General features: G+C 41.9%; 1 pseudogene across 1 annotated transcript in view; it reads right to left on the bottom strand.

Annotated features, from left to right (window-relative positions):
* LOC147913153 (uncharacterized) overlaps positions 1-8897 on the bottom strand; it is a 65976-nt pseudogene extending 57079 nt beyond the window's left edge. Inside the window, exons 1-2 of the transcript XR_015549174.1 lie at positions 8887-8897; positions 6321-6776 (exon numbers count right to left, since the gene is read on the bottom strand). The product of XR_015549174.1 is annotated as an uncharacterized LOC147913153 (transcript). The remainder of the gene's footprint in view (positions 1-6320; positions 6777-8886) is intronic.
* Positions 8898-15956: the final 7059 nt, after the last annotated feature.

The following is a 15956-nucleotide window of genomic DNA, read 5'->3' as shown; positions in this document are numbered from 1 at the left end:
GGGAAATACAAATCAAAACTACACTAAGATATCACTTTACAGCCATTAGAATGGCTATAAGCACCAAAACAAAAAATAGCAAATGTCGGAGAGACTGTGGAGACACAGGAGCCCTAATTCATTGCTGGTGGGAAGGCAAACTGGTGTAGCCTCTATGGAAAACAGTATGGAGATTCCTCAAAAAATTAAAAATAGAAATACCTTATGATCCAGCTATCCCACTTCTGGATATCTACCCAATGAACCTGAAATCTATAATCCAAAAAGAGGCTTATGCACCCCTATGTTCACTGCAGCATTATTCACTATAGCCAAGAAGTGGAAGCAACCCAAGTGGCCCTCAACTGATGAATGGATAAAGAAGATGTGGTATGTATATACAATGGAACACCACTCAGCCATAAAAAAGACAAAATCGTCCCATTTGCAACAACGTGGATGGACCTGGAGGGTATTACATTAAGCAAAATAAGCCAGAGAGAGAAAGACAAACACCGCATGATTTCACTCATAAGTGGAAGATAAACTAACACACAGAGAGAACTGTTTGGTGGTTACCAGGGGCAAGGAGGTTGAGGGGTGGGCATAAGGGGGGAAGCGATGCATTTATACAATGACTCACAAACAATAATGTATAATTAAACTTTCACAATGTTATAAACTATTATGACATCAGTAAAAAAATTTTTTTAAGTCTTTAAAAGAAACTCCGCAGCTAATATCATCCTCAATGGTGAAAAACTGAAAGCTATCCCTCTAAGAACAGGAACCAGACAAGGATGCCCACTGTCACCACTCCTGTTTAACATAGTATTGGAAGTCCTAGCCAGAGCAATCAGGCAAGAGAAAGAAATAAAAGGGATCCAAATTGGAAAGGAAGAAGTGAAACTGTCACTATTTGCAGATGACATGATTTTATATATAGAAAACCCTAAAGAATCCACCAGAAAACTTTTAGAAGTAATAAACGAATATGGTAAAGTTGCAGGATACAAAATCAACATACAAAAATCAGTTGCATTTCTGTACACTAACAACGAAGTAGCAGAAAGAGAAATTAAGAAGACCATCCCATTTACAATTGCAACAAAAAGAATAAAATACCTAGGAATAAACTTAACCAAAGAGGTGAAAGATCTGTACACCAAAAACTATAAAACATTTCTGAAAGAAATTGAAGAAGACACAAAGAAATGGAAAGATATTCCGTGCTCTTGGATTGGAAGAATTAACATAGTTAAGATGTCCATACTTCCTAAAGCAATCTATAGATTCAATGCAATCCCTATCAAAGTTCCAACAACATTTTTCACAGAAATAGAACAAAGAATCCTAAAATTTATATGGAACAACAAAAGACCCGAATAGCTAAAGGAATCCTGAGAAAAAGAACAACGCTGGAGGTATCACCCTCCCTGATTTCAAAATATACTACAAAGCTATAGTAACCAAAACAGCATGGTACTGGCCCAAAAACAGACACACAGATCAATGGAATAGAATCGAAAGCCCAGAAATAAACCCACACATCTATGGACAGCTAATCTTTGACAAAGGAGCCAAGAACATACAATGGGGAAAAGAAAGTCTCTTCAACAAATGGTGTTGGGAAAACTGGATAGCCACATGCAAAAAAATGAAAGTAGACCCTTACCTTACACCATGCACAAAAATTAACTCCAAATGGATTAAAGACTTGAATGTAAGACCTGAAACTATGAAACTTCTAGAAGAAAACATAGGCAGTTCGCTCTTCCACATCAGTCTTAGCAACATCTTTTCAAACACCACATCTGACCGGGCAAGAGAAACAATAGAAAAAATAAACAAATGGGACTACATCAAACTAAATAGCTTCTGCACAGCAAAGGAAACCATCAACAAAACGAAAAGACAACCTAACAATTGGGAGAAGATATTTACAAACCATACATCTGATAAGGGCTTAATCTCCAAAATATATAAAGAACTCATGCATCTCAACAACAAAAAAACTACCAACCCAATTAAAAAATGGGCAAAAGACCTGAACAGACATTTCTCCAAAGAAGATATACAGATGGCCAACAGACACATGAAAAGATGTTCAAAATCACTAACTATCAGGAAATGCAAATCAAAACTACAATGAGATATCACCTCACGCCCGTCAGAATGGCTATAATTAACAAGACAGGAAACAATATGTGTTGGAGAGGATGTGGAGAGAAGGGAACTCTCATACACTGCTGGTGGGAGTGCAAACTGGTGCAGCCACTATGGAAAACAGTATGGAGATTCCTCAAAATCAACGATAGAACTACCATATGATCCAGCTATTCCACTGCTGGGTATTTATCCAAAGAACTTGAAAACACCAATTTGCAAAGGTACATGCACCCCTGTGTTCATTGCAGCGTTATTCACAATAGCCAAGACTTGGAAGCAACCTAAGTGCCCATCAAGGGACGAATGGATAAAGAAGCTGTGGTATATATACACAATGGAATACTACTCAGCCATAAGAAACGATGAAATCCAGCCATTTGTGACAACATGGATGGACATTGAGGGTATAATGCAAAGTGAAATAAGTCAGAGGGAGAAGGTCAAATACCGTATGATTTCCTTCATTAAGTAGTAGATAATAACAACAATAAACAAACACATAGGGACAGAGAGTGGATTGGTGGTTACCAGAGGGGAAGGGGGGAGGGAGGAGGGTGAAAGGGATAATTCGGCACATGTGTGTGGTGATGGGTTGTAATTAGTATTTTGGTGGTGAACATGATGTAGTCCATGCAGAAATAGAAGTACAATGATGTACACCTGAAATTTTTACAATGTTATAAACCAATGTTACTGCAATAAACAAAAAATTTTTAAAAATAAATAAATAAATAAATAAAAAATAAAAGAAACTCTGTGAATCAGTAAAAAAAACAAAAACAAAGAAACAAAAAACACTGTAATAAGAATAGACATATAGATCAATGGAACAGAATTGAGAGTTCAGAAATAAACACATCCATCTATGGTATATTTTTTTGGTGAGGAAGATCGGCCCTGAGCTAACATCTGCCAATCCTCCTCTTTTTGCTGAAGAAGACCGGCACTGGGCTAACATCCATGCCCATCCTCGTCCACGTTATATGGGACGCCGCCACAGCATGGTTTGACAAGCGGTGTGTCGGTGCGCGCCCAGGATCCGAACCTGCGAACCCCAGGCCACTGCAGCAGAGTGCACACACTTAACCGCTTGAGCCACTGGGCCAGCCCCCTATGGTGTACTGATTTTCAACAATGATGCCAAGAACATTCAATGAGGAAAGAATAGTCTCTTCAACAAAGGGAGCTGGCACAGCTGGTTATCCACATACAAAAGAATAAAGTTGAACCCATACCTCACACCATATACAAAAATTAACTCAAAATGAATCAGGGCCGGCCCGTGGCTTGGCGGTTAAGTGCGCACGCTCCGCTGCTGGCGGCCCGGGGTTCGGATCCCGGGCGCGCACCGACGCACCGTTTCTCTGGCCATGCTGAGGCTGCGTCCCACATACAGCAACTAGAAGGATGTGCAACTATGACATACAACTGTCTACTGGGGCTTTGGGGGAAAAAAATAAATAAAATTCAAAATGAATCAAGGGCATAAATATAACAACTAAAACTATCAAACTCTTAGATGAAAAAAGGGGTAAATCTTCATGACCTAGGGTTTGGCAACGGTTTCTTAGTTATGACACCAAAAGCACATGCAAGAAAAGAAAAATAGATATACTGGACCACATCAAAATGAAACACTTTTGTGCATCAAAGGACACTATCAAAAGAGTGAAAAGACACCCCACAGAGTGGATTTTTGCAAATATTTGTAAATCAAATATCTGATAAGGGCCTACTATCCAGAATATACAGAAACTCTTACAACTCAACAACAAAAGAAAAACAAACCAATTAAAAAATTGGCGGGGGGGGGGGGGGGCGGCCCAGAGGCAACATGGTTAAGTTTATGCACTCCACTTCGGCGGCCCAGGATTCACGGGTTCAGATTCTGGGTGCAGACCTATGCACCACTCAAGCCATGCTGTGTAGGCATCCCACATACAAAAAATAGAGGAAAGTTTGGCACAGATGTTACCTCAGGGCCAATCTTCCTCACCAAAAAAAAAAAAAAAAAAATTGGCGGGGCTGGCCCAGGGCCTAGTAGTTAAGTTTGGCGCGCTCCACGTCAGTGGCCCAGGTTCCCAGGTTTGGATCCAGGCGCAGACCTACACCATTCATCAAGCCATGCTGTGGTGGCAAGCCACATACAAAATAGAGGAAAGACTGGCATGGATGTTAGCTCAAGGCCAATCTTTCTCAAGCAGAAAAAAAAAGAGGCAGATTGGCAACAGATGTTAGCTCAGGGCCAATCTTCCTCACCAAAAAAAAAAAAAAAAAGACAAGTACTGACATATGCTACAACATGGATGAACTAAATGCTAAACGAGAGAACTCAGATATCAAAGGACACATGCTGTATGATTCAATTTACATGAAATATCAAGAATAGGCAAATCCAGAGAGACAGAAAGCAAATTAGTGGTTGCTAGGGGCTGGAGGAAGGGTGGAACAGGGAGTGGCCGCTTCATGGAAACAGGGTCTCATTTTGGAGTGATGAAAATGTTCCAGAACTCGATAGTGGTGATGGGTGTAAAACACTGTGACTGTATTAATACCACTTAAGGATACACTTTAAAATGGTTTAAATGGTGAATTTTATGTTTTACTACAATAAAAAAATCAATTGTATTTTTATATATAATTAATGAACACTGATAAAATGAAATTTTTAAAACAAGTCCACTTAATAGCATCCAAAAAATTAAATTCATAGGGATAAATTTAACAAAATACATACAAAACCTGTAAACCGAAAACTACAAAACACTGCTGAGAGAAATTAAAGACAGAAAATTTCTCCTGCTGAGGGAGGGAACGTAAGAGAGGTAATACATTTTGAAAAGAAACACACATTAAGGTCTGCATTTTGGCATACAAGATGTCTTACAAATGGTTTTAACTGAGGGAGTTTTAAATAAACTGCTTTTTCTAGTTAGGAATACCAAATTTTACATATAAAGGAAACAGTAAAAAATTTTCTTCGTTGGGTTATGACATGTTAGTAAAGGGTTGACAAAACCCTTCATGAGAAAAGAGACCTCTGGCTAACCTTCTTCTAGCCCTCCGACCCCCTCGACCTGACAAAGCTGGAATGTCGGCAGTGTTACTTGGCAACACTGCTGATGGTGAAAATGACCCCTGTTGGCATCTGGACTGAAGGCACCTGGTGCGAAGCGACAGTTCTGAGCTCCCCTAATTATACTATAATCATGCCACTCCCTGCAAAACCTTGGAAGCTAAGGCCTTGCTCATGGGCTAAGAAACAAGAAATCTCTAAGCCACGGGGACTCTTGCAACAACGAGCACGCTTTTGTTTCTTCACATCTGCAGTGTCCTCTGCGGGGGCAGAGAAAGGCCTGCTGGGAGCATCCTCACTGACCAGATTCTGCCGGGGTTCTAACCACGCGCAGTGTCTTCTGTCCTATCCCGGCCCTTCTAAGTTTAAACGCGTGAACCCTAGACCACTGCACGACCTAATAAACTCAGTTTAGAAAGCAGACCTAAAAGTTCAAGAAACCACATATAGGTAGGAATGGCAAATTTATCTTTTAAAAAGTTAGAAGACTACAAGAGGGGACCGTTTTAAGAGGGGAGCGCCTCGAAAAACAGGGCCTTAATGGGGACTTAGTATTCAATAGTGTTCTACTAAAAATTTAGACCAGATTAATGATTCGGGTTATGAAAATTACTAAAAAGCATATTACGATCGCCAATTTACTGAAATCTAAGAGGTAAACACCACTACGCTGCGGCCCCTTCTGTCACGTCAGCGTCCGCCGGGGCGCGGTGGGCAGTCTCGGGTCCACCGGACACGTCTGCGGCGGGAACAAAGCCACCCCGCGGGCCGGGACGGGCTCGGGGAGCCGGGCGCCCGGACTCGCGGCCGCACGTCGGGCACCTGGCGGACACAGGGGCTGCAGGGGCCGTGCCGGCCCGCTCGGGCCGCTGTCACCGGAGCCGCCAGGCGACTCGCGGGGGCTCGGACGGCGCGCCCCGCCGGCCCACGACACACCCACGCGCCCGCCCGGCGCGCCGCGCCGCAGGACGGACCCGGCCCGTCTGACCGCTCCCCGGCCGCTCCGGGCCCCGCCGCGGACACCGAGCCCGGGCCGGCCCCCCACCCGGAGCCACAGCCAACGGCCGCCGCCCGCGCGCCCGGCCCCGGCGCCCACCTGTTGATCGCACTCGGGGCACGACTTGGTGGCCATCTTCACTTTCTTGGCTCGAGTTGCAGACATGCTCTTCGGCGGCGGCGGCGGCGGCAACTCGGGCTCCTCCCCCGTCCCTCAGCGGCCCGGTCCCCGCCCGCCCGGTCCTCGCGGGCAGACCGAGGCTCCGGCGGGGGCGCGCGCGTGCGCGCGCGGAGCCTGCGTGCCGAGGGGGCGGGGCGCGGCGTGCGCCGGCCGCGGACCGCGGGACGCGCCCCCAACCCCACCGCGCCGGCTTCGCGCGCGCCCCGACTCTCACGAGAGGAGACGGTCGGGATCGAGCGGCGGGACGACGGCTGCCCCTTCTCTCCGCCCGGCCGACCCGTGGGGGCGTGGCCTGGGCGGGACTCGGCAGTAATGGGCGTCGGGCTCGACCAACGAGTGCACAGATAGGGCGGGTCGTGGTGCTGGGCACGCGCCCTCCCCGGGAGGAAGGAGAACGAGTAGTGCAAGAGGAGGTGGAAGGGAAAGCGCTTAGCACAGATCCTGGCATTTCATCGACTCCAGTGAATGTTAGCAGGTCTAATCACTGAGGAATTGTAATAGACGTTTGATTAACGCCCTGGACCCGGCGTCGGAGATTGACAGTTCATTCGTCTACTTAATAAAGAATTGCCTAAGGCCCACTGTCAAGTAAATTTGAATAAAATGCAGCGTCTGCCCTCAAGGAGCGCAGGCTAGCTATTTAGACCAGTGCTTACTGTCCACGAGGAAGGACCAGTTTGGTTTTTTATTTTAATCTATCAGTCACTGATAGATACTTACTAAATTAAGATAAAGATAAATTAGGGGCTGGCTGGTGGCCTAGCGTTAAATTCTTGTGTTCTGCTTTGGCGGCCCGGAGTTGGCCGGTTGGGATCCTGGGCGCAGACCTACGCACCGCTCACCAAGCCATGCTGTGGAGACGTCCCACATAGAGCAACTAGAAGGACCTACAACTAGGATATACAACTATGAACTAGGAGCTTTGGGGGAAAAAAAAACAAAGAAGAAAGGAGGAAGATTGGCAACAGCTAAGAAACTGTACACTTTGCTGAGAGAAAATTTGCCAGTTTTTATTACAGAAAATAGCTATTACACTGGTAACTTTTTGTCCTAGACTTGTAACTAAAGCTAAGCTATGAGTGAAATTTCTGTTCCGCATATTAAATGCCTGTAAGCACACTTTGAATAAATACAATGTGTATAAATATTTAAAGTTTTTGATGTGACAAATGAAATTGATTCTTGTTTAATCGTCTATCTAAACTAGGTTAGACTGATAACAGCACAACTTGGAGGGAAAAATTTGTCTAAACTATTTCTAAGTTCTCATGGTAGGAAAGCTGTCTCTTGAAGTAAGTTAATCGGAATGTAAAAATAGATTTTAAAGTAATTTCAGTAAATTTATGGTTCATTCTTAACCTTTATCCAAAACAAACTGATGATGTATTTTCAAAATTCATATTCAATTGTCATAAATGGCTACGTCCAACAATTTGTAGCATACAGTAATAGTTAAAATTTAAAATGCCTTTCAATGAAAGACATGGATTCCAGATACATTATTTTTCTATGCCAGGATCTTCTTTTGAGGGAAAGTACAATTCAAACTGTTCTATCACATTTGTGAAATGTTTAATTATAATTTTCACAAGTGTGCAATGTCAAGTTCATTATCACTTTCATTGATGATTGTTGTTAAAATATGAAACATACATAACAATATGTAAAATCACTGTTCTTCCAACTTTCTACTTAAATTTTTGTTCTTGTCTTAACTGCTGTATGCTGCATTCCTTCCTTCCATTAAAATATTAAGATCCAAATATATCCCACAAAATACTAGCAAGCCAAATTCAGCAACATATTAAAAGGTTATACATCATGACCAAGTGAGATTTATTCCTGGAATGCAGGGATGGTTTGACATACAAAAACCATTGAATGTAATAAACCACAGGAATGACATCAGCAAGAAGACAGAATAGTTGTTTTCTGCCATCAAAGCAGAAGGCTTCCTTCCCCTCAAAGAACACTGGTTTTAACAACACCCATGGATAAGAGTACCTTTGTGGGAGTCTGGGAGTCCAGTGGAGAAGTTCTAGCTCATCCTTGGAGCAAATAAATAAATAAATAACCCAAGATTAGATGCATCGAAGATGGTAAGAGGAACAGTTTCACTTAGCTGTGTCTCCCTTCACACAGGGTAGCACAACTCAGTGCCAAGAGAGACCCCTTGGCCCGCAATTTCTCCAACAGTAGAAAGTGAGAGCATGTGAGTGACTGCCCAGCTTCCTCAGGTGTGTGGAACTCTGCCAAAGAGACCCACTTCTTTCTCATCCCATACAGAATACTGAGGTAAACTCCACAACTGAGGGTGGGGAGAGGCTGGGAGCACAGCAGGCAGGGCTTGGAATGCATTAAAGGGACACAGGTCCTACTAACTGCTTTGCAGACTCCATTAGGAGGACCACCCACAAACCGCTGGAGGGGCCTTGCCTGCAGATCCCTGCAACTGGCCCACAGGCACTCCCAACACTCCCCACACCTCACCCACATAATGCCCCCCCCTGCTTTGTGGTCAGCTCCCTGTGGGTGCCCCTGAGGGTGGCAAGTGCAAGCATTGGCAGAGAGCTTATGAGCACACATAGAAGGCTGGCTCAGCTCTGCAAGATTGGAAAAAAGCTAGCAACCTTGAACATTCACTACCACCGTAGGAAAAGTAAAGCAGAAACTGTCAGCTCTAGGTATGGCTTTGTAGGATTGAAAGAAGTCATACAATCCTAGAATGACCCCACCACCACTAAAAGGGAACAAGAAGTGTGGAGCAGGCCTATCCATATAAAAGGTCTGAGAAAGTCTCAGAAGCCCTAGCCAGGCTAACAGAAATTATTTCTCTCCCAAAGCCAGTCAGTAAAAACTCGAGGAGGTGACTGCTTCTTCAAATATTTATTTATTTATTTATTTATTTTAGTGTGTGTGTGTGTGCACGAGGAAGATCAGCCCTGAGCTAACATCCATGCCAATCTTCCTCTTTTTTTGCTGAGGGAAGACTGGCCCTGAGCTAACATCCCTGCTGATCTTCCTCCACTTTATATGGGATGCCGCCACAGCATGGCCTGACAAGCGGTGTGTCAGTGCGTGCCCGGGATCCGAACCCAGGCTGCCAGCAGCGGAGCGCGTGCACTTAACCACTACGCCATGGGGCCGGCCCCTGACTGCTTCTTCAAATGCAAAGACAGCAATACAACACTTCAAGGAACATGAAAAATCAAGGAAATATGAAACCACCAAAGGAACACAATAATTTTCCAGTAACCAACCCAAAGAAATGGAGGTCTATGATTTGACTGATAAAGAATTCAGAATAGTTGCTTTAAGGGAGCTCAGTGAGCTACATGAAAAAACAGAAAGACAATTCGATGAAATCAGAAAAACAACACAAGAACAAAATGAAAGTTTTAGGAGAGAGATAGAAATCATAAAAAAGAACTAAACAGAAATTCTGGAGCTGAAGAATACAATGAATGAAATGAAAATTGCAATAGAGAACGTCAGCAACTGACTTCATAAAGCAAAAGAAAGAATCTGTGAACTTGAAGACAAGTCATTTGAAGTTTTCTATTCAGAGGAGAACAAAGAAAAAAAGAACAAAAAAGAGTGAAGATAGCGTACACGAATTATGGGATACCATGAAACAAAACAATTTCTGCACTATCGGAGTCCCAGAAGAAAAAGAGGAGAATGGGGCGGAAAGCTTGTTTTAAAAAACAATGGCTTAGGGGGCCAGCCCGGTGGCGTAGTGGTTAAGCGTGCGTGCTCCGCTGCTGGCAGCCTGGGTTCAGATCCTGGGCACGCACCAACACACCACTCGTGAGGCCATGCTGTGGTGGCATCCCATATAAAGTGGAGGAAGATAGGCACAGATGCTGGCCCAGGGCCAGTCTTCCTCAGCAAAAAGAGGAGGATTGGCATGGATGTTAGCTCAGGGCTGATCTTCCTCACAAAAAAAATAAAATAATATCATGGCTTAGCACTTCCTAAATCTGGAGAGAAATATTGACATTCAAGTTCATGAAGCTCACAGGTCCCCAAACAGATTCAACCCAAAGAGATCTTCAGCAAACATGTTATAATAAAACTGCCTAAAATCAAAGACAGAGAGAATAATAAAAGCAACAAGAAAAAAAAAACTCACCTACAAAGGAACTTCTATAAGGCTCAGTGTCTTTCTCTGCATAAGCCTTGTAGGCCAGGTGAGAGTGGGATGATATATTTAAAGTGCTGAAAGGAAGAAACTGCCAACCAAGTATACTTTACCTGGCAAAGCTGTCATTTAGGAATGACCGAGAGATGAAGAATTTCCCAGAAAAATAAAGGCTGTGGGAGTTAATCACCATGAGATTCGCCTTAAAGAAATGCTGAAAGGAATTCTCCAAGCTGAAATGAAAAGATGCTAGTTAGTAACATGAAAACATATGAACAAAAAAACACTGGTAAATGTAAGAATATAGTGAAATTCAGAATACTCTAATACTATAGTATGGTGATGTGTAAATCATTTAACTCTAGTATATAGATTAAATGACAAAAGTATTAAAAAGCTATACTAAAATAACTTGTTGATGGGTACACAATATAAAAAGATGTAAATTGGGGCCAGCCCAGTGGCGCAGTGGTTAAGAGCGCGCTCTCCACTTCTGACGGCCCGGGATTCGCAGGTTTGGTTCCTGGGCGCACACCAATGCACTGCTTGTCAAGCCATGCTGTGGCAGCGTCCCATATAAAGTAGAGGAAGATGGGCAAGGACGTTAGCTCAGGGCCAATCTTCCTCAGCAAAAAAAAAAAAAAAAAAGAAGAGGATTGGCATTGGATTAGCTCAGGGCTGATCTTCCTCACACACAAAAAAAAGATGTAGGGGCTGGCCCCGTGGCTTAGTGGTTAAGTGCGTGCGCTCTGCTGCTGGCAGCCTGGGTTCGGATCCCAGGCACGCACCGACGCACCACTTCTCTGGCCATGCTGAGGCCGCGTCCCACATACAGCAACTAGAAGGATGTGCAGCTATGACGTACAACTATCTACTGGGGCTTTGGGGGAATAAATAAATAAATAAATAAAATTTTAAGAAAAAGATGTAAATTGTGACATTGAAAACATAAAATGGGAGGGGGGAAAAGGGTCACTTTTGTATCCAATCTAAGTTGAGTTGTTAGCTTAAAATATGCCGTTATAACTATAAGATGTTTTATATAAGCTCATGGTAAGAACAAGCAAAAATCTATGGTAGTTACCAAAAGACAAAGAGAAGGGAATCAGAGCATACCACCATGAAAAATCATCAAATCATAAAGGAAGACAGCAAGAGAGGAAAAAAGAACAAGGAACTACAAAACAGCCAGAAAGCAATAAGATGGCATTACCTGACAATAAGTCCTTACCTACCAATGACTACTTTAAATGTAAATGGATTAAATTATCCAATCCAAAGACAGAGTGGCTGAATAGATAAAAAAACATGACCCAACTATATACAGCCTCCTGGAGACTCACTTCAGCATTTTTCTTTTTTTTTTGAGAAAGATTGGCCCTGAGTTAACATCTGTTGCCAATCTTCCTCTTTTTCTTTTCTCTGCAAAGCCCCAGTACATAGTTGTATATCCTAGTTGTAGGTCCTTCTAGTTCTTCTATGTGGGATGCCACCTCAGCAAGGCTTGATGAGCAGTGAGTAGGTCCACGCCCAGGATCCAAACTGGCAAACCCTGGGCTGCCGAAGCGGAACTTAACCAATGTGCCACTGGGCCAGACCCTCACTTCAGCTTTAAGAACACATAGGCTTGGGGCCGGCCCGGTGGCTTAGCGGTTAAGTGCGCGCGCTCCACTGCTGGCAGCCCGGGTTCGTATCCCGAGCGCGCACTGACGCACCGCTTCTCCCGCCACGCTGAGCCCACGTCCCACATACAGCAACTATAAGGATGTGCAACTATGACATACAACTATCTACTGGGGCTTTGGGGAGAAAAAAGGAGGAGGATTGGCAATAGAAGTTAGCTCAGAGCCAGTCTTCCTCAGCAAAAAGAGGAGGATTGGCACAGATGTTAGCTCAGGTCTGATCTTCCTCACAAAAAAAAAAAAAAAAAAAAGAACACATAGGCTCAAAGTAAAGGGATGGAAAAAGATATTCCACGCAAATGGAAACCAAGAGATCAGGAGTAGCTATACTTGTATCAGGCAAAATAGACTTTAAGTCAAAAGCTATAACAAGAGACAAAGAAGACCATTATATAATGGTAAAGGGGTCAATTATCAAGAGAATATAACAATTATAAATATATGTACACCCAGCATCAGAACACCTAAATATATTAAGCAACTACTAACAGATCTGAAGGGTAAAATAGACAGCAATACAATAATACTTGAGACTTTAATACCCTACTCTCAACAACGGATAGATCATCCTGACAAAAAATCAGTAAGGAAACATATACTTTAGACCTAATTGATCTGATAGACCTATACAGAAATTTCTTCCAACAGAAGCAAAATACACATTCTTCTCAAGCACACGTAGAACATTCTCCAGGATAGATCATATGTTAGGTCACAACCCAAGTCTTAGCAAATGTAAGAAGATTGAAATCATACCAAGTGTCTTCATTGACCACAATGTTATGAAACAAGAAATAAATAAAAGGAGAAAAACTGAAAAAATAAAAAATATATGGAGGGGCCAGCCCCATGGCATAGTGGTAAAATGCGCACGCTCCGCTGCTGGTGATCCGGGTTCGGATCCCGGGCACACACTGACGCACCACTTGTCAGGCCATGCTGTGGCAGATCCCATATAAAGTAGAGGAAGATGGGCACGGATATTAGCCCAGGGCCAGTCTTCCTCAGCAAAAAGAGGAGGATTGGCATGGTTGTTAGCTCAGGGCTGATCTTCCTCACACACCCACAAAAAAATATATATATACGGAAATTAACACCCTCCTGAACAACCAATGGGTAAAAGAAAATAATCAAAAGGAAAAATTTAAAAGTATCTTGAGACAAATGAAAATGAAAACACAAAATACCAAAACCATGGGAAGCTGCAAAAGCAGTTCTAAGAGTGAATTTTATAGTGATAAATGCCTACATTAATAAAAAGAAAGATCTCAAATATACAACCCAACTTTACACCTCAAAGAACTAGAAAGAAAAAAACAAACTAAGCCCAAAGTTAGCAGAAGGAAGGAAATAAAGATTAGAGCAGAAATAAATGAAATAGACACCAGAAAAGCAATAGAAAATATCAACAAAACTAAGAGCTAGTGTTTTAAAAGATAAACAAAACTGACCTACCTTTAGCTAGACTAAAAAAAAAAAGAACCCTCAAATAAGTAAAATCATAAATGAAAGAGGAGACAATACAACTGATACCACAGAAATACGAAACATCATAAGAGACTACTATGAACAATCATACACCAACAAATTGGATAACCTAAGGAAATAAATAAAGCCCTAGAAACATACAAGACTGAATCATGAAGAAATAAAAAATCTGAACAGACCAATAACAAGTAAGGAGATTGAATCAGTAATAAAAAATCTCCCAAATAGGAAAGCTCAAGACCAGGTGATTTCACTGGTGAACTCTACCAAACATTTAAAGAAGAATTAATGCCAATCCTTCTCATATTCTTCTAAAAAATTGGAGAGGAAGGAATACTCCTAAACTTATTTTACAAGGCCAGTATTACTCTGATACCAAAGCCAGATAAGGACACTACAAGAAAAGAAAATTACAGGTCACTATCCCTGATGAACGTAGATGCAAAAATCCTCAACCAAATACTAGCAAACTGAATTCAACAGCACGTTAAAAGGATTATACACCATGGTCCAATGGGATTTAACCCTGGGATGCAGGGCTCGTTCAACATATGCAAACCAATCATTGTGATATGCCACTAAACAATTAAAGGATAAAAATCTTATATGATCATCTCAATACATGCAGAAAAAGCATTTGACAAAATTCAACATCCTTTCATGATAAAAAGCTTTCTACAAATTAGGTGTAGAAGAAATGTAACTCACCATAGTAAAGGCCGTACATGACAAGCCCACAGCTGACATCATACTCACCAGTGAAAAGCTGCAAACTTGTCCTCTACGATCAAGACAAGACAAGGATGCCCACTCTGACCACTTCTATTCAACATAGTATTGGAAGTCCTAGCCAGAGCAATTAGGCAAGAAAAAGAAATAAAAGCAATATAAATAGGAAAGGAAGAAGTAGAATAGTCTCTGCATGCAGATGACCTGTTCGTATATAGACAGAACTCTAAAGACTCCAAAAAAAGAACTAATAAATGAATTCAATAAAATTGCAGGATAAAAAAGTCAATATACAAAAATCAGCTCCATTTCTATACACAAACAATAAACTGTCAGAAAGAGAAGTAAAGAAAATTCCATTGACAATAGCGTCAAAAGCAATAAAATACTTAGGAATAAATTTAATCAAGGAGGTGAGACATCTCTACGCCGAAAACTATAAGACATTGATAAAAGAAATTGAAGAAGACACAAACAAATGGAAGGATACTTCCTGTTCAGGGATTGGGAGAATTGTTAAAATGTCCATACCATTCAAAGAGATATACAAATTCCATGCAATCCCTATCAAAATTCCAATGACATTTTTTACAGAAACAGAAAAAATAATCCTAAAATTTCTGTGGAATCGCAAGAGATGCTGAACGGCCAAAGCAAACCTGAGAAAGAAGCCCAATTGTGGTAGTATCACACATCCTGATTTCAAATTATATTGCAAAGCTATAGTAATCAAAACAGTATGGTACTGGCACTAAAATAGACACATAGACCAATGGAACAGGATAGAAAGCCCAGAAATAAACCCATGCATATACAGACAACTAATCTTTGACACAGGCACCCAGAACATACAATGGGGAAGGATTGTCTCTTCAGTAAATGGTGTTGGGAAACTGGATATACACATGCAAAAAAAATGAAACTGTACCCCTAAATTGCACCACTCACAAAAACTAACTTGAAATGGATTAAACACTTAAATGTAAGGCCTGAAACTGTAAAACTCCGAGAAGAAAACATAGGGAGAAAGTCCTGTGACATTGGTCTTGGCAATGATTTTTTGGGGTATGACACCAAAAGCACAAGAAACAAAATCAAAAATAAACAAGTGAGCTACATCAAATTAAAAAGCTACTACACAACAAATCAAACAATCAACAAAATGAAGGGCTACTTATAGAATAGGAGAAAATATTTGCACACCATATACAGAAGGTCCCCAACTTACAACCGTTCGACTTACGATTTCTCAACTTTACAATGGTGCAAAAGTGATAGGCATTTAGTAAAATTTGATAGCCATACTTCAAATTTTGAATTTTGTTCTTTTCCTGGGCTAGTGATATGTGGTACGATACTCTCTTGTGATGCTGGGCAGCAGCAGCCTCACAATCATGAGGTTAAACAACTGATACACTGACAACCATCCTGTACCCATATAAGCATTCTGTTTTTCACTTTCAGTACAGTATTCAATAAATTACATCAGATACTCAACACTTTATTATAAAA

This window comes from Ceratotherium simum, chromosome 30 (assembly GCF_057802395.1).
Source record: "Ceratotherium simum simum isolate JZ-2026a chromosome 30, ASM5780239v1, whole genome shotgun sequence".
Taxonomy (NCBI): Eukaryota; Metazoa; Chordata; class Mammalia; order Perissodactyla; family Rhinocerotidae; genus Ceratotherium; species Ceratotherium simum.
This window is presented reverse-complemented; position numbering and strand designations above follow the sequence as displayed.